The sequence below is a fragment of the Leptonychotes weddellii genome, chromosome 14 (genome assembly GCF_054177405.1).
Source record: "Leptonychotes weddellii isolate Sample4059 chromosome 14, ASM5417740v2, whole genome shotgun sequence".
NCBI lineage: Eukaryota > Metazoa > Chordata > Mammalia > Carnivora > Phocidae > Leptonychotes > Leptonychotes weddellii.
In genome coordinates, this window is record NC_138382.1 from 11,588,862 (window position 1) to 11,609,328 (window position 20,467).

At 39.0% G+C, this 20,467-nt stretch overlaps 2 long non-coding RNA genes across 2 annotated transcripts in view; both read right to left on the reverse strand.

Annotated features, from left to right (window-relative positions):
* LOC145716986 (uncharacterized) overlaps nucleotides 1–5,658 on the reverse strand; it is a 9,649-nt gene extending 3,991 nt beyond the window's left edge. The window contains exon 1 of the long non-coding RNA XR_014139941.1: nucleotides 25–5,658. This is a non-coding gene — a long non-coding RNA (uncharacterized LOC145716986). The remainder of the gene's footprint in view (nucleotides 1–24) is intronic.
* The window catches only part of LOC145716988 (uncharacterized), a 156,530-nt gene that overhangs the window by 55,557 nt on the left and 80,506 nt on the right, over nucleotides 1–20,467 (reverse strand). The gene's annotated exons all lie outside the window — the stretch shown is intronic.

Genomic DNA, 20,467 nt, shown 5'->3' on the forward strand with positions numbered 1-20,467 from the left:
AAAAAAAAAAAAAAGATAGAGGACCTCTGACGTGCTCCCCAGGCATATTGCCGCATTAAGATGGACTATCTACAATGCAAAACCTGCTGTCTAAATCTCAGCCCAGTCAACTCAAATGCATTCCATGATGAGCCCCAATACAGGGGATTCTTCAGTCTTGCCCAGGTCCTAGCACTTTTGTTTCAGTCTGCCATCGCTTGTTCACCAAAGCAAAGACCCTCGAGTAAACCTCCATTTCCCTGGTGCGAGCAACTTGCTTTCATGAACATTAAATTCACTTCTCAGGTTTGTAGCAGATGTTCGCTTTGACAGGTAACTCTAAAAACATTAGACCTAAACAGCAAAGATTCAAAATGGCCAGAAAAAAAAAAATCCTTAAATAGCAATTTTTTTATGAACTACCCTTTAAGAACCCATCCAAATTTGCCATTTTTGTTTAAGAGTGATCCTTTTGAGACTACCTGGGAATGTGACTGGAATCCAGGAGATGCAAACCCTCCATCTAAACGATGAAGAAACTGGGCATTTTCCAAATAGCCATACCTTGGTTTTCTCGATTTATAGGCACCATTCTCTACAGAACAGGCTTCCAGAAGTAAGGCCTGGCACCATGAAAACAGGTTAAGTTTGTTTTCTCTCAATATTCATGCTCCTTACTGAAATTCTGTGGATAGGAAACATTATGTTTTTCTAGAAACAGAAGACAATATACATTATACCTTTGTGAGCCTATGAAACTTCACTCTGAAGAAACCTAGAAGGATGATCGAGGATATTAACCTTCTCAAGAGACAGTTTTCACCTAACCCACTTAATGTTTCTCTGCTAGATCTGACAGTTTATTTCTTCTTAAATCTCAGCCTCAGCCCCCAATTTCATAACCAAGAAAAGCGCAATTTTCTTAACAAGGCTAAAGTTATTCAAGTATCAACCATGCCTTCCCGTAAATAACCTACTTCCTTCATCTGCTTTTCCTCCAAATTCAGTCATGTTTCCACCTCGTCTGGGACAAGTTGACAAAAGGGGTTGAACGAAATCAGACTGGCTGAGCTTCCAGACCCTGGCTATGGCAGTGAGCACAACTGGACAGTTTTCCAACTTTCCAGGTCTGCCTTTTGCCTTCCACCCAGAGTTGAAGTCACCCGAGTTTTTTTTTTTTTTTTTTTTAAAGATTTTATTTATTTATTTATTTGACAGAGAGAGACTCAGTGAGAGAGGGAACACAAGCAGGGGGAGTGGGAGAGGGAGAAGCAGGCTTCCCGTAGAGCAGGGAGCCCGATGCGGGGCTCGATCCCAGGACCCTGGGATCATGACCTGAGCCGAAGGCAGACGCTTAACAACTGAGCCACATAGGTGCCCCTCACCCGAGTTCTTAAGGAGGTCTTACATACTACCGTCAACTTTACAAGGTCATGAGGTTGCTTACAGATCGTTCCATACACAGTGTTTTGTGAAATGAGATTCCTCACTGTTTTATACTCCGAGTCCGCAGCCCTAAGTCTTGATTTGCATTTGTGTGTTTATATGTTCAGGGAACAGCCATTTTGTACCCAACGGCAAACCATCTACCAAGTCTTAAGATCTGGGTTCAAATTCATTTTTTCTCCTCGACAACACTGCAGGAAACTCCTATAGATGGCACCTCATGTTCTCTTCCCCTCGGGTAAGCCAAGGAGAGAAACAAAGTATCCAAGACACGTTATATAATGCAAATATAAGCAGCGCCATAAGGCAGGGAGGGCATGGTTCCTTCCAATATTATGCACAGTGACAGGTTTACCCTGGCGTCCTCTTCTCAGAATCCATCATCCTTTTGCACAGCTTGACACATCCCTCCAGCGGGCTCTACAACTCTGTTTTATAGGTGTCCCTCTTGCTCCATGATCATCCCCTCCCTCTGTGTGGGATCATTTCCATCAGGACACAAACAAGCTGTGGTACTGTTCATCTCAAAGACAGAAAGAAGTACCTTGACTGCATATGCCCTCCAGGGTTCCATCCCATTTTTCAGCCCCTGTACATTCAACTTCTCAGAATACCAAGTACACACACCATCTCCACCACCTCACGCCACTCCTCAGCCCACTCCAAGCTGGCTTTGGTCCCTGTTCCTGCAATGAAATGGCTCTTAGCAAATACACCAGGAATCTAAATTGAATACAGTAGGATATTAAGTGTCATCATTTTTCTTGCTATTCAACCCTCTCCGTGACTTTCCTCCTGAAGGACCCTCCTCCCCATGCCGCTGGGACATCATCACCTGCGTGCATCTCTAGTTCTTTCGGTTTCCCTCAATAGCCCTTCTACTAAGTAAATCCACAGGCGCTTTTCCTAAGCCCCTTTCTGGCTCTATGCACGGCCATCTTCATTAACAACCTGCATTCCCCAGGGCTTTAATACCATCTATAAAATGGTAATATCTAAGGGATCTCTAGCTCCCACCTTTCCTCTCAATTTGTCACATATATTCAATTTGATACCATCTCAAAATCTACATGTTCAAAACTGGACTTCTGACTTTCCTCCAAAGCCTGATTGCCTCCACATCTTCATGATTTCTGTGACTATTACCAAGCACCCAGTTGCCCAAACCAGAAACCTGGGATCCATTCTTGATTCACTGGTCTCTCGTTACACTCACACACGTCCCAGCTGCAGACCCCATTGCTTCTACCACCAAAATACATTAGAAAGTCCCTTTCTTCCCATCACCATTGCCACCGAGCTGGTCCAAGCCATGAGTTGTTTTGTTGTTGTTGTTTTGTTTGTTTTTTTTAAAGATTTGAGAGAGAGAGCCGGGGGAGCGGCAGAGGGAGGGGGACAAGCAGACTCCCCGATGAGCAGGTGAGGCCGACTCGGGGCTGGATCCCAGGACCCTGAGATCATGACCTGAGCCAAAGGCAGCCGCTTAACCGACTAAACCACCCAGGTGCCCCAGAGCATTTCTTACCATGTTTTCCCACAACAGCCTATCACTTCCTCCCTTGTCCCTCTGAGTTATTCTCTACAAACCATCCAGAACCAGATTTAGCAAAATCTACCCCCTCACATCATTTCCCTGCTCAGAACTCTCCTTCAATGGTCTCCCATTGTGCTTAGAATAAAACCCAGACTTCTTCCCATGACCCACAAGGGGCTCCGTATCTGGCCCCAGGTCACCCCCCCCGCAATTTCATCTCCTAGCACTCTATACCCCCATTCTCTACAGCCTACTGGCCTTCTTTTAGTCCCTCAAACATATCAAGGTCCCTCCTGTTTAAGAGGCTGTCCTCTCTACCTATTTGTTCCCTAAATGGGACTTTCCTCCACCTGAGATTTGTAGCAACTTAGACGTCACCTTTTCTGGGAGACTTCTCTTGGCCTTCCTCCCAAACATACACCACATGCCAGTGATTTCCTTTACCTGCATTTTGTGTTTCATAGAAGTTTCCATCACCTGGTTTAGCGGCTGCATCTCCCACTAGACTGTGACCTGCCCAAGGACAGGGAGGAGCCTGGCACCTAGGACGCCGCATTGCACTTTATAAGCAATCAACAAACATCTCTTTAACAACTTAGTTTTATAAGGCGGTGAGAAGTGACCCAACTACAGTGGGGAGATCAGTCAGCTCTCCAGCCCTGCCAAGGCTTTTTTTTTTTTTTTAGGTTTTGTGTTTTGTTTTTTACTTGCTGTCTGCCCTATGCCATGCACTACCACAATTTTCAAACTGCAGTTAGCAAACTGCACATATCAAGAAACCGAGGAACAAAAGCAAGTCACTCACGACGATACAGAGCGTCAGGGTCAGAATTCAAATCTGACTCCAACTCCAAATCTTTCGAATCCCTTTGATTAACCCAGAGCTGGCTTCACGGGCAAGAGACCTATTTTAGCCACACAGGGCCCATGCTTTTTTAATGCGCTGGAATTGCCCTCTCGAAATCTTTAATAGTTTCCGAACAGGGGCTTTGCATTTTCATTTTGCGCTGGGCCCCACAAATTACCCAGCCATTCCTGACTCTACCACAGGTTTTGTTGTGAAGAGCTACCTCAATTTATTCCTAGTAGTTTGGCATTTCTTACAAGGCAGAATTTTGGATCTAAGGAAACAGAGTGATTTACCACTGTATTCACAGCTGTAAGGCATTTAGTAGTGTTAAGGAAAAGAAATTTCCAGACCTAATCCCAGAGGTAATTTCTTTTTCTATCTCGAGAAACGTTTGCTTATCTCCTTTCTATACGTCTGCCATTAAGTCTGAGCTCATTCTTGAAGGAAGTATTTCCTTCCCACCTTGACTCTTTCTAATCCCATGAAACTAAATTATTTTCAAAATTCTTCATCTAGAACCCAATCAAAGGCTTTTTGGTTAACCCATAATTCACAAACTCACGAAAACCACAACCAAACTGCTTAGATATACCTTAGAGCAATAACGTCGCCTTACCCCTCACCCACTATATTATTTTTCTTAAGCAATCAATGATTCTATCCCGGACCACGGAGTTTTCCATATGCCATTAATGAAAGTGATGTCGCTTACCTGCCCTGCAGCCTCCTGTGTCTTACTCTGATAATCCTTACATACCAGGGGTCCTCAAAGTCATTGCCTAGGGCAGCAACAGGGCCAGCACATAAGACCTCGCTTGAAATGCAAATTTTCAAACCCTGCCTCAGGTTCATTTATTCAGAAACACCCGGAAGGTGGGGCCCATGGGAAGGCGGGACCCCCCCCCCACCTGGGGAAGGTGGGGCCCACTGGAGGGTGGTTGAACAAGCCCTGCAGGTGATTCCAACAGATGCTAATGTTGAGACCCACCATCACAGGTAAAACTTTTTGAAGTCGTCATTCCAAATAGCCTCTAAATCAGCTGGGGATCTTTTCAAGTTACAGTTTTCCCAGCCTTGCCACCGAGATAGAGTGTCCACAGGCATGGTGTAGCCTGTCCAGTAATCTGTCTTTTTAACCCCTACCCAGGTGTTCAGAGGGCCAGCAGCTTTGGGAAACTTTCTCTAATGCCGTGTCTGTTTCCAATCAGTTACACGTTTTGAGGAACAGTTTTACTTGCAGAATTGGTGGATAGGTGGTGGTTGGTTTGTTCTTTTATCTCACTGATGTATCTATCTCTACAGACCTTGACAAATTTGATCTGAAGCTACTTGTTCTGATGCTTCTGGCATATTTCAGGAAACTGCCACTGAAACCAGCCTAAAGGTCTTGCTTAGTGAAAAACACAGACCACACAAACAAAAAGATACTCTGGCTTCTTTTAACCCTGGAGCACCTATGGAATACATTATAATCATCAAATTGTCCCACATTTTAGTAATTGGCTTCTTGACTTAGTTTAATATAAAGAACATTTCAAAGCAGATTTAATAAGCTCTTTAGTGAGGACCCAGTATATGCATGTTACTGCACCTCACTGGTTAATCATATTTTCACCCCGGCCAGAAGGAAACTAGAATGAGAAAAATGAGAAAGTACTTTGACTAAATATGTATCTTCACCATCTTCCCAATTCTTTCCTCCCAAATTTTCTTTTATATTCTTCAGAGGGATCAGAGTAAATTTTTCCTCCTAAGAGTTCATCTGTCAACCTTTGCTCCATATTTCAGGAAAGTGATGGGTGAAGACAAAAAAAAAAAAAAGAAATAATAAAAGAAAAATTGCCCCACATTTTCTTCTATTTCCCACCCCCCCCCCAATTTTTTAAGAACACAGAATATAGGGCGCCTGGGTGGCTCAGTTGGTTAAGCGGCTGCCTTCAGCTCAGGTCATGATCCTGGAGTCCCGGGATCGAGTCCCGCATCGAGCTCCCTGCTCAGCGGGGGGTCTGCTTCTCCCTCTGACCCTCCGACCCTCCCCCCTCTCATGTGCTCTCTCTCTCAGTCTCTCTCTCTCAAATAAATAAATAAAATCTTCCAAAAAAAAAAAAAAACCAGAATATAGTGCCAGGCAGCCTGATTTCAAACCTCAACTCTAGGACATTGTGCAAATTCCTTAATATCTCTGTGCCTTAGTTTCCTCATCAGTAAAATGGGTACAATGAGGTTATTATAAGGAACAAATCATTCAATATACGGAAGCTTCACGGGGCAGGTTCTGGCACATTAAGTTCAAAATGTGTAACCGTTAACATTCCCACATCACGGCTCTTTGCAGTCGAATGTGCAAATCCACACTGACCTTTCTCCTAGATCCGAAACCCAAGAGCCCATGTCATCCTGCCCTCAACAAAGCATCTTGCTGTTCCGTCTCCTGATTTTCTGCAATGCTTCACAGTCTCTCCTATAAGGCCTAGAGTTGTTTTTAACTTCCTGTGTCATTCTCTAGTTGTTCTGTGTCCCCCATTTCATGGTGTAAATGGAACATTGTAGACAGGTTTGGAGGCAGACGGTCCCGGGTTCGAATGTTTATCTCCCTTGCCTCTCCTCCTGGCTTCCTTTGTTCCAGTGTCTCTGGCCTTCTTGTTCCTCAAACCCTCCTCTGCATCAGCACACTTGAACTTCTCTCTGCCTGGAACATTCCTCCCCAGGTATCTCCAGGGCTTTCTCCCTACTCCATCCTGACATCTGTTGATAGCACCAATCTGAAAGGCTTTCCCTGTAGCTAAAATAGTGCCCTCTTCATGCTCTACCCTCCCATCTTGCTTTGTTTTTCCTCATCATCTTTATAATCACTAGACATTTTATTATATATATTTATTTGCTTGTTTGTGTCTCTTCTGTCAGCCCTCACTAGCATATAAGCTCCTGGAGAGCTCGAATTTGGTAAAATGGAAATGACGCTTACCTCATCAGGTTGTTGTGTGGACTGAATGAGATAACATGTATAAAATATAAAACCTTTATAAATATAAAAAAAGTCTAACAAAATGCTGAGCATACAGCAAATGTTCATTTCTGCTCTTTTCTCATGATAACAAATGAAGAGGGTGGGCTCGTTTTGCTTCTCTTATAATCCCTGCAAACACTGTCATCCCCTCATTGTGTCCCTGAGACCTGAGAAGAACGAATGCAAGCTCTTCAATGTTACCGTCATTATTTAGGTTTGCAGCAAAAGTCAGCATATCCTAATTAGCTTTTAAATATACTTGCTTGTGAAAATATGGGCATATACTTCCTATGTGTACACAGAGTAAGATTAACTAGGAGTGCTTGTGAAAAGAGATGTTTGTTAATTAAGTGATTTCTCTAGTCAATCATCAACTCATTTTCATTCACCCATTGTTATTGAACAACTCTCTTCCTGAACTTAATGCACTTCCTTGCCTTAGTAAGTAGGAAAGACGGAAGAGAAATCCATCTTTCTCTTATGTCTGAGTACAACATCTTGGCTGAGGGTCATTGTCACAGACATTGGCTCCCCGTTGATATAACTGAAGATACTGAAGACTCAGCATGTTGACCCAAACTTAATCTGACCCCAAGACACACCTAGGTAATTACTCTCTCAAATTAAACTCTCAATAAAAGCTCTTATCTAGCTCTTGTCACATTTTTTCTAACAATAAATTGCACACGCACTCGCACACACAAAGCCTATTTAACAAGGATCCTATTCTCAAGTTTCACTCAAATTTAAAGTTTTCTAGATCTAGTTTTGATTGGCATCCCATAATTAAATAGCCAGCTTATTTAAAATCTGAAAGGATAACTAAAAAATTCAACACATTAAAAATAATAAAGGAAATAGTCTTAAAATTATGTGAATACAAACTTATTGCCCTATTCTCACCCAAAACAGTGAGAGAAGTAGCATTAAAAATAAATTACCTGTTTTTGTTTTTCCCCTCAACAGTTTATTCCTGGAACTAGGCTTGTTTGCAGGGCTGCTAACAATATTGTTTAATTACTTTCATTATTTCCTACTGCCCTGACTTAGCCTCACCATCCATAGTGACCTTTATTTTTTTTAAGGATTTTATTTATTTATTCACAAGAGACAGAGAGAGAGAGGCAGAGGCCGAGGGAGCCCAATGCAGGACTCCATCCCAGGACCCTGGGATCAAGACCCGAGCCAAAAGCAGACATTTAACTGACTGAGCCACCCAGGCATCCCCCATAGTGACCTTTAAGCAACCCCCACAAATCACCTTTGTGAGGGAAAAGAAGTACATAAACTTTGTTTATGCTCTTTTAATTATCTTATCTCTAACTGAAAAGTCAGCAGGGTATTGAAAAAAAAAATTAAAGATTGCATCTGAATTCTATCTCTACCACTTCCCAGCTACCCCGGTTAAAACTAACTTAACTTCTCTGAAATTTAGTTCCTTCATCTGTGCTCTGGGCATCTGCATAAAACCTACCTCAGAAAGATGTCAAGAAGATTGCGTAAGAGATCATTGTAAGTGCCTGGTATTTAAAAAAATACCGAAATGATGCTCGCTTTCCTCTCCTTCTTCATCCTTTTTCTGTCCAGCATATGAAACACCTAAGTCTAGAGCTCTTTCACTATGCTCTTTCCCTGGCTCCACACCCACGTATTGAGTTTCCATAACATTCCAGGCACTGAGCAAGATCTGGGACCACACTAATGAACAAAATGCAATTCTTATCCTGAAGGAGATCCTAAACCAAAGGACTAGATTACACTCTAATCATGTCTAAGGTTATGTTTGATAATCAGACATTTTCCCTAGGAAGAAGAAATAATGCCCAGCCCTCCAAAGGTTTTACAATGTGTATGATTCACGAACTATACAGTAATACAATATCCTGTGAATTACCTCACTGCTGAGATCAATACAGTCCTGTGATATTATCACACCAGCCTACTTGTCTGTCTCCATCGGTGGACCCAAAGGCACCAGTCACATAAGGCACGGTATGGTTGCAAAAAAAAAAAAAAAATTGTTTCCCTCCCCCAACTGTACTTAACAAGTAATGAGACAAAAGTAGGACTTAGCCATTATTTATCGCTGGTTCCTTCTGCATTCATTTTTCATAGTCTGTTTATTTGGAGTATGTGGTCTTCATAACATGAATTAAGCTCTTGTTTTAGTTACTGTTACCAGTGCATTCTATAGTTACATCCAATAACTTGGTGCACCTCTTAAACAATGAGCTCTTTTTGTAGCTATAACCCAAATCATTCCCACTTTGTCCTAGGCTCTGGTAATTTGAATCATTATTGTTTATCTTTCAAAGAAAACTAATTTCATTTAGTGCTGGGGCAGGATAATAATTTTAAATGCTGAAAAACTCATATTTATGTCCCACAAAATGGCAGCCAATAACTCAGAACAACGGAAAGCAATTTTTTTCTTTCCAAGTTTTTATTTAAATTCCAGCTAGTTAGCATACAGTGAGGAAAGCAACTTTAAAGGTGACTGTTGTGTTCAAAATGTGTCTTTACATGGAGATAACTTTGTGATATAAAGTCAAAAGGAATGGGAATAGTACTTTGAAAGGGGCACCTGCTCTGGGCAGTGGGTTGGTGACAACAGATGTCCATCAGGCCCATTTCTGCTACAACCCCTCAGTAATCCCTGAAGGACTTCCATTTTGACAGACTTTATAAAGACAACAACAACAAAATTAAATGAATAGAGTTTACATACCAATGACCTTATACTTCATTACCTATACAAGTTGTAATAACTACTAATAATAATAATACCAACAACATACCACAGAGCTATAACCACAGTAAAACCCTTAGGAATGACAAAGGAAAATGTCTCTATCTTGAGTCCAGATCCAAATCTTTTCTTTTTATCTTGGCCCTTTTGCCTTGCTACAGACCTAGTCTTCAGCTTACTCTAATTCCTGTTCCTTGCTTCCCTGGTACTTTTTTGCAGCCACTTATAATAGATTGTGTAGAATTTTTGAGCTTTCGATACCCAACCACTTGCATAGTGTCCATCAGTTGTATATCTACAAATATATCTGTTTATTTTTCCCTAATTCTGAACATGTGCTAGAATGTCAAGCTCAAAACATTCCCCAGATGCACAAATGACTGCTATAGAGACTTAACCCAAGAACACCAGCTCAGAACGATTCTCTCCCCCACCCCTCTCTGATGTTTGACAGGAAGACAGCAGCTCCAGGCCTGAGTTTCTCTCACTCCCTAGCTCTCTGCTCTCCCAATTTAGAGGCCTCAGTGCACCTTGGAAATTTCCCAATTTCACCATTGAATGTCTTCTATCCTCTGAGACAAATGTTTCTGGGAAAACAACGTGCTTGCTGCTTCCCTAAAGTTTGATAGTTTAATTGTTCATTGTCCAATTTGGTATGGCTCAGGCAATCACTGTCTAGTGCTCTAGAAAATTATCATCAAAGTATTGTTTTAAAGATGCCATATTTCCTTCAAAATAACAGACCTTCAGTTATATTTCCAGTAACTTTGTTTTCCACATCAAAATTTGTTTTGTTTTTTAGGGATATTACAATATGTAAGTGTATCATATTAACATGTTATACCCCTTAAACTTACACAATGTTATATGTCCAATATATTAAAAAAAAAGAAATAGGCATGATCTTAAAAAGACTCAACTTCTCACCTTATTTAACCTTAGCATTTGAAGACATTCTCTATTGCTGTGTCCTCACTCAGTGCTAATTATTTGCCCTTCTTTCTTGCCTATTAACAGTAGTTTGTAATAATTATCTATTGTTATAATGATTGTCCATTGAGTACAGGAGACAAGCACTTATATGAAAAATCAGATGTCTTCAAATAACAGGAAAAAAAAACAGTAAGAACCCTATTTTAAAAGTAGTTGTGATTCAAACTTTTAAGTGGAGGGTCATTTTCATTCATTAAGAAGAAAAAAATCAATAAAACATTTTAAAATTAGTAAAAAATTGTTTTCTGCCGCATCTATATAGAAAAGATTAAATAAGAATATCCCCCAAATTATTTTACCTGGGAAGCTTCAATTTGGTGAATCAGAAACTGAAAATACCATCCTTTGTTTGTTTATTGTTCCAACCAATTGATTTTCTCACTGATTTGACCAGTCTTACCAAGCTTTTTAGCAGACTAATAATATAATTAAGGCAATCTTAATATACTTATAATACGAATAATTGTTATAACATAACATTTACTTATAATTGCTAACTATATACTCAGTATGCTTGTATCATGTTATACACCAAATTATAATTTCATCCCTCCCACCATCATAAGTCTTCCAGAAGTTTTATTCACATTTCTTTCTCCTGTAGCATTTGAGGTTTTATACAGAGTGGGTGCTCATTAAAATGTATGTCAAAACAAATCATTCGTATTCCCAAATCTACTGAATATCCACTGGTAAGGAAAGGTAATTTCCATGTCTACAATCATCATTATAAACTCAACCCTCAGAAAGCAAAAGAATATAAGTTTTGGTTATGCAGGGTGAATTAATTCTGGAGATCAAATGTGCAGCATGGCAACTATAGTTAGTAGTACTCTATGGTATTTTTGAAATTTGCTAAGAGAGTAGATATCAACTGTTCTCACCACACAAACAAAAAAGCAGTGACTATGTGAGGTGATGGATATGTTCATTAGCTTGATTGTTATAATCATTTCACAAGGTATACTACATCAAACATCCCATTGTACACCTTAGATATATATAATTTTTCTTTGTTAATTATAGCTCATAAAGCTTGGGGGGGCGGCGGGGAAGAATACAGTGAATCTTCATCTCCTCTGTTCTTTTGTTTGCCCGCAGAATCTCATTCAAAAGAGATGAGCATTTATCATGAACTTAAAGGCACCTTAGAGAGGGTCTTTCACCACCATTTTGCAATTTTGTCCAGTAAAGATTTAACAAACCAAATAGCAATATCTCGATGCCTGTAACAGGCAAAATAATGGCCTCCCAAGGAGGTCCACATCCTACTCCCCAGAACCTATGAATATGTTACTTTACATGGCAAAGAGGAATTAATGTTGCAGATGTAATTAAGTTTGTTAATCACCTAACCTTAAAGTAAAGAGATCGTTCTGGATTATCCAGGTGGGTCCAATGTGATCATTTGAGTCCTTAGAAGTCAAAGAAGGAGGCAGAAGGGAGGGTCAAAGAAAGCAACGTAATGATAGAACTAGGATCAATGAGATGCAACTGTACTGACTTTAAAGAAAAAAGACAGGGCAGGAGCCAAGGAATTGAGGTATCTTCTAGAATCCAGAAAAGGCAAGTAAATGCATTCTCTCCTTAGAAACCAGAAATGAACACAGCTGACACTTTTAGTCTAGTGAAACCCACGTCAGACTTCTGAACTCTGTATGATCATAAATTCATATTGCTGGGAGCCACTAAATTTGTGGTAACTTTTATGGCAGCAGTAGAAGCCCAACACAATGCCCAGGACTTTCTTTTTAGTGCTGAAAGCAAAAACTTTAATATAGAAATAACTTGACAATATATTTTCACACATTCTATTTCTTAATGAGAGTTTAATTGGCCTCCACAATAAATAGACCAAATATTTTCTCATAGTTAACTGAACACATGATCCAATTAAAATCTAAGGCCTGACAGTAAACCTACAGATCAATGCCAATACATAGTTCCTATTATTATTGGTTCAACTTTTTAAAAACTATCTCAAGCATTTATCTTGACTTCACTGTATGAACTATAACTCAGAATAAGTGAATAGTTGATGATGGGGGTTCCTATTTATAAAACTGTTTGAGCTATTAAATGAAAAAGGAAAGACAGAATTGTAATATCACCATTTTGCAATACCCTAATGAAGCAATGGATCTTAGCCAGGAATCCATTAACTCTAGTCAAGGGCCTGATCCAGTCCATTGCCCCTTTTCTTAGCCTGTGAGCTAAGAACTATTTGTTTCATTTTCAACTGATTAAGAAAATCAAAAGAATAATATTCGTGGCATAAATAATTATACTAAATTCTGATTTCAGTGTTTTATGAATAAGGTGGTTTTGGAACACAGCCATGCCCATTTACTTACACAATGTCTATGACTGCTTTTAAACAGTAACAGCAGAGGTGAGTAATTGTAAGAGATGTTATGGTGTGCAAAACCTGAAATATTTACTCTTTGGCCCTCTGCATAAAAAATTTGCCAACCCCCACTCTAAGCGATTATCATCAATGGGAGCTAATACCTGAAATAAGAGGCAAACAGAATACCTATGTGGAAAAAATTAAAACTGATCTAGGCTCCTGCTCAAACTGTCAAGTCATAGGGAATACAAGGGACAGAGGAACACATAAGATGGCACTATTGGGATGTATGTAGCAGAATACAGAATGTGGGAAACTCTACAGGACAAATAAATTTATTTGACAAATGATCTTCAACAAGAAAAAAAAAGATCAGGAAGAGAAACTTATAGATGAAAAACCAAGCAATTGTAATGTGCCAATTACAATTGTATTCTGATTCAAACAAACTGTGGGTAAAAAAACAGAATTATGAGATCATTAAGGAAATGTGATCTTAATATATGTGGGCATTAGGAAATTATTAATTTGTTTACATTTTATAACCATGTTATAGTTTTGTTTTAATAAGGAGTCCTTATCTTTCAGATATTTTTTAGAAGAAATAATATGACATCTGGGATTTGCCTGCAAATAATCTAGTGGGGAGGGAAGAAATAGAAAATAGAGGTACAAATGAAGCAAAATTGTCATGATTTGATAAGTGTTGAAGCTGGATTATGGGTATATGTGGTTATTATACAATTCCCTCTCCTATTGTACATGGTTGAATTTTCCTTAATAAAAGGATTAAAAAAAATCCTTTCTCAAAGGTCTTGAGGTTCATGAAGAGAATAATTTGGTAACCATAATTTGTTTCAAAACCCAAGGATGCAGGGGCACCTGGGTGGCTCAGATGGTTAAGTGTCTGCCTTCGGCTTGGGTCATGATCCCAGGGTCCTGGGATCGAGCCCCGCATCGGGCTCCCTGCTCAAGTGGGGAGCCTGCTTCTCCCTCTCCCTCTGCCATTCTCTCCACTTGTGCTCTCTGGCTCTATCTCTCTGTCAAATAAATAAATAAAATCTTTAAAAAAAAAAACAAAAACCAATGATACAGAACCCGATGATAAAAATACCAAAAGCAAAGAGTATCTTATATTTTTCAATATGGTAGAAATTTCATATTTCATCTCTAAAAAGGTCAGTGAATTCACCTTCAGTAAAAACATAGAATAACAGACACTTCAAGGACCAGGACCTACTGTGGAAAACAAACATCTTGGAGAAAATAAGCTGATTTTATTTTCTAAAATACTTTCCAAACAAGAAGCCCAAGACAATCATCAGCCTTATATGACTTCTTGACTGTAACCAACAACATTCTAATCCCAGAAGAACTGAAGACCACAAAAAACACTTTCCCATCAAGCAAAGGCAACTTTGGTTTTGGTATTTGTTGTAACACCTCTAGTTAATACCAGGAGTTAGGTAACTATTTCCATTTAGCAAGTATCTCTTGCCAGAAGCTGTACTAGCTACACAATACATTTAACTTCCACAATTCATCCTGGAGACAGGGATTACCATCCTCATTTTATGATGAAGGCACTGAGACACATAAAGATTAAGTTGCAAAGTCAGTTAATGACCTGAGACAGACTTAAAATCAAGTCTGTCTGATTTGAATGCCAATATAATCTCAAAGCAAAAGGACAGCGCCACCACCCTTCAGCCCCTTGCAAATTTTGATTCTGTTCAGAGGTTAGGATCTAGACAAGCTTGACCTTTCTCTGGCGCAAAACAACTACAAAGGAGGCGCTGGTCCTTATGTCTTCCAAAAAGCAAGGTCAGTTCCTGAATTTTTATCTTGTCAAAAAATATTTGCAAGAACCAGAGACAAGTACAAAGATGGTAACTGAATATTGTTTGTAATCGCAAAAAAAAAAAAAAAAAGAAAGAAAGAAACTAAATTTTTGATAGTAGAGAAATGAATAAATTACTTGTGGTACAAACACATACTAAAATAAAAGGCAACATTTATATATAACCATGTATCTCCAAAAATATAATGTTGAGTGAAAAAAGCAAATTGCAAAAGAAGATATGTCTCACAATTCATGTAAAATTTTTAGACACACAGAACCATACTATTTACACATTCTATGAGTACATATATATATACTAAAGGTATCTAAAAAACTATATGAGAAGAATGAACCTCAAGTTCAGAATATTTCTGACCTTTGGAGAAGGAATCAAGAGAATGGTAGGGGAGTATTTTAACTGTGCCTGTAATATTTTACTTCTTTTAAAAAGATATGAAGAAAATATGCCAAATTATTAACCTAGTTTAATATGTATTATGAGTAAGTGGAATCTTTTCATAATATTTTCTGTGATTTTTCTTTTTTTCTATTTTCAGACAATTTAAATTTTAAATAAAAATAGATACTTTTTCTTTACATAAAAAGAAGACAAAGACTTGAGGGAATCTTACACTCAGTGGGAAAGGAAAAAGGAATTCTCCTGATAGAATTCAGGAGAAAAGAGACCTAGAAATATAATTCAGCTAAGGCCACACAACTAATAATGGACAGAGCCAAGATTCCAATCTAGATCTGGTTGATTCCAAAGCACCATATTATTCTCAAGATCAATTTGGATTTTCCATACAACTCCCAAAGTAGAGATGACCTGCATTCAAACTGAACCTCCTCCTCAGAATGCTTATCATTAGAGCCCTCCCTCCTAATCTCACTGTTGTGAAGTTCATTCCCAAGGAAGTCCTAGAAAAATCAACCTTCAGGGAGGACAAAAACCTACCTGGTTATTAGCATGAATGTATTCCCTTTTGTGTGACTATTTTGGGGTTGAAGTTCTGGGATTCTAGAGAGGTATTTGTAATGAATATGCAATCTCATGACACTGAACACATGGATTGGCAGTTTGATGGTCAACTCTGAACTTAGATAACTATCTTCCGAAGAGCTAAAGTAGTGATTTCCACCTTTTTGAAATCTGTCTGAGAATTTTCCCACATTCCTTGAGGTATTTAGAGAGGTCAAAGGGAGATACAAAGTTATATTTCAGCAATCTCTGAATTACTAACAAAAGTTTTCATAAAAATACATTCTTTTTGCGTAACTCGTAAATTAATTTACCAACATTATAGACTAAATATGTACTAAGTAAAACCTGCAAAAGAATTAACAATCAAATCCAGTGTGCACCAGGCAAGTTCATTAGACAAAGAGAGGACAGAGCCGGGATTAAAAACAAGCAAAAAATAGGTCTTCAACTCTCCCATAAAACAAATCCCAACTCCTCCAAGGCTATGGATTAGATTCACTGCTATTCTTTCTTCCTATTTGTTTAAACCCTTTAATAGGTTCTTCTTCCAACAAATAAACATGTTCAAATCTCTCCCATCTTACCACACAAGAAAAAGGAAAGAAAAATTCTTCTGCCTCTATTTCTCTTTGCTCTCATAGCCAAGAACTTAAAGTCTACCTCATATTAATGAGAAAATACCATGTCTATTAATGTATTTATTAACTGGTCAATTCATGCACTGAACAAACATTTGAGGACTTGCTATACACCAGGCACTGTTCAAGGCATCCGGATAAATCGGTGAACCAAACAAAGATCCCTACCTTTGTGGAGCTTATATTCTAGCTGAAGTCAGGCAACGCATAATAAGTTACGTGATGTGCTTAGAGAGTGCCTGGCACATACTAAGTGTATTTGCTCTTGATGTGGTTACTTCTCTGTCTCATCTGCCTTGGCTTCTACTCACTGCATTCAGGCATCCACCCTCATGAATCAGTTGAAATGACTGAGAAAGATACTATTGCCCTTTTCCAAACTGCCAAATCCACACAACTCTTTCTCTTCCTCACCTTTTGAGAATCAGGCAGCAAGTGGAGGAAGCTTCTTATCTAAATTTCTCATTACCATCCCTTAACGGGCATTCACTACTTTAACCTTTACTCCATTGTATTCTGACCATAAAGCTAGACTGCGTATATCTCTGTCTGGTTGCTTTGCAGATCCCTGTCTTGTATGAAGCCATCAGTTCTATTAGGAAAGTTGTCCAGTACTTACCATGGTGCCTAACACTTGCTAGGTACTCAATGAATGTCAGATGAATAAAAGTTTGTTTCAGGGTGCTTGGGTGGCTCAGTTGGTTAAGCGACTGCCTTCGGCTCAGGTCATGATCCTGGAGTCCCGGGATCGAGTCCCGCATCGGGCTCCCTGCTCAGCAGGGAGTCTGCTTCTCCCTCTCCCGCTCCCCCCTCTTGTGCTCTCTCTCTCTCTCTCTCACTCTCTCTCTCAAATAAATAAATAAAATCTTTAAAAAAAAAAGTTTGTTTCAATGCTGTTCTCTATCATCCTTGGGTTTTTGCTCCACCAGTCCTCGTTGGGCTTTGCAAATGAAAGAAACAAAAAGTAAAGCCAATGCACACACACCACAGCTGGTTGAGACAAATGAATATAATGTGTTGCTACTATTTATAAATGATTTTTAATGATTCAATTGTTTTTCAAGATCTCAATAAATAATGGCAGGAGGAAATGTTCTAATATATTTTGGAATAACTGAAAACACATTTAACCATCACCATACAAGGATCTTTTCCTCCTCAAGACTTAAAATATTTGAATTACTCAATGGCCACCAAATATATTTGTGGTCCTCAAATTAAAGATGAAACTAAATTTATTTCACTATTCACTGTGATCAATGAGAACAAGCTTCTTAGTTGTTAATTACTAGAAAAAAAGATAACATTTCGGAAATGCTTAAACAAAATAAACCATTATCAGAAAATGGTTTTCCCATCAAAAATTCACAATAACAAGAAAATACATCTGTACTCCTGAGTGATACAACACTGTCCCCTTGTATTTTTTTTAACACAGTGAGTAAAACGCAGACAAAAATCAACCTGTCAAGAAATGGTTTACTCAGTAATGGACTAGCCCTGCAGGGGATTCATTCTGCTTTCACCAGGAGAGCCCTTTGCGTAACAAGAACAAACCATTAAGGGTTTAATGACACTGCAATCGCATATCAGAACACTGAAAAAGGGGCGAGGATCCTTTTCACCAACCTGCTGCAGTTTCCACCACAGCCACCACGAGAATTACCATCCCCATCATCCGCCAATGGGCAACTGGTTGGGAGATGGGTTTTTCTGACTTTAGCCCTGCCTTTGACTCAGCTTTTCCTCATTTCTTATAAGATCTTGAAGGACCCAGCTTTTGGCAGGAGTAACCGGAAAGCACTTACTAGGCCCAGAAGGGACAAGTCGGCCTCAGGACCAGAGGCAGATTTGTTCCTGGAATCCCTCCCTGCCCACATCACCTCTCAAACAGCTGTAGGAAGACTGAATTTGGTACCCAGCTGTACCGGACTGGTCTACTTCGCAGCGTGGCTGTTTCTATACACTCTCAGCTGCCCACTTGTCTGCACAAGGCGTGATGTTCTGTGGTTGGCACCTGCTGATTAGGGTAATTATAGCATTAGTGGAAGCAAGCATGCCATCTAAGGTTGAAAAACAACTCTAATTACAACTCCATCATTTTACCCCCTCAGAACTCTTTCCTTTTTTTTTTCCTTTTACACAGAGCTTACTTGGAGATTAAATGAAATCTGCATCTATTTGAAAACAAGCCCTGAAATAGTTGTGGGACTAGAGGAGGAAATCACCTTTCAAAATTAAAAATATTACAGGCTGAGGTGAACATGTGATATTTGTAACACCAGACAGCACTTGCTGAATCACCTTTCAGTAGATTTCCCATGTATTTTTGTGTGGATAGAATTAAAACAAGTAATAGGAATAATAAGAATAATACTTCAAGGAGAAATATGAAATCCAGATAGTATTGAATAAAGGCAAAGAAGTTTTAAAATCCTTTTACGCCTATTGACCAATTTAACAGTGGCATTATGTAAAATATTAATGTCCAGAAACCCAATTTCATATCCACAATGCAAATATGTAACTTTTATATTAATATAACTATAAAATTGGTATCAAATTCTTTTACCAGTTTACCGGAAAAACACCCCACCGTTTTTAGATTTAAAAAATAATCTATGACCCACAGTCAAGGGGGAACAGATTCCAAGGAATGAATATGATTAAATTCTACTTCACTTTATCAGAATTGTATGATTTGGGGTATAATTTGAGTACTGTAGATTACTGAATTAAACTGTGCATTATCAACTACGAAGCCTAAAAATAATGGGAAAGAAGAAGGTTGCTTGGGGAAAAAAATCTTTTCAAATCAGCAAGGACTGATGAGTTAGAAACATCCACTCTTGTAGCCCAGAACTTGGAAACAAGGCCTTTAAATACCACTTTTAGGACCCAGATCAGCTGCCCCTTCCTCTCACTATTGTACCGAGTAGGGCTGCTTCTGCCTGGTGCCAGAATAGAAGCAGGCCCCAGGGAGTTGAGGCAAGGATGACACATACTGTCCTGCCCTGGGCCTGCCACAGTCCACGAAGAACATCACTAGACCATCTTCTGAGTGCTAAAGAGATTGCCAGAAGTGTGACTTTTTGATTTCTCATACTGACATCAAAATCATGGGTCCAGCCCAATCTCTAAGCTTTCTGTAAGAAAATGCCAACATATCTTGTGATAAGTAGATAGGAAATCTAATTACCAAGGTTGATTCAAACAGACCTCCCCTACCCTTGATACATAAAAACACCATGACTCAGATCATAGAAGAAAAGAATTTCTGGATAATCAAGAATATGGCAGCCCTCTGCTTGCTGGAAGAAAATCTCCCCCATTATCTATGATGTATGTGTGCTTTGTTGTTAGTGAAAATGAAAACGAATGTAGTCATTCCCACTGGGGACAGAGTCATGGACTGTCATTGTTCCCTGGGAAGGACTTGAACTGGAAGTGATTTCAAGACTCTAACTATAGCAGAAAAGACAGTAACAAAGGCCACATCACTAAACAACTATATAATCATTTTACATTCTCAAAAGAAAGATGAAAGGAGGATCTAAGAATGCTCCCATGTTTTATTATTAACTACCTTTTTCCACATTTATCTACTTTGTCTTCAAAGAAAGAAAAAAATTCTCCTACCATTTTTATTACGATGATGCCACAACATTTCTGAGTACAACACAAAATGAATAAGATCCAGAGTCACATCACAGAATATCTTATTTATTCAGAAGAATAAATAAAAAGCAGCATTAATATTAACTGCTTTAATCACTTCCTTTAATCTCTGTAATTTAAGCTATTTTTTTTTTACATAAAACACAATGGAAGTTGAAAATAGCACCAACTCACCTTAAGAGGCAGAAAAAAAAAATCTTCCCTTGAAGATTAAAAACTTCTTTCAGCATGTCTGCTGCAAGCCTTATTATTTCCTCCCTCTTGTTTGCCTAAGTAAGTTGGGTGTATCACTTACAGATGAAGTATAAAGTCTTTGTTAACAACTAATGGAATCAAACCTTGATTAAAAACCACCATCCCAAATTCTTAATTGCAGGAAACAAACTGAGGGTTGCTGGAGTGGGGGGTGGGGTGG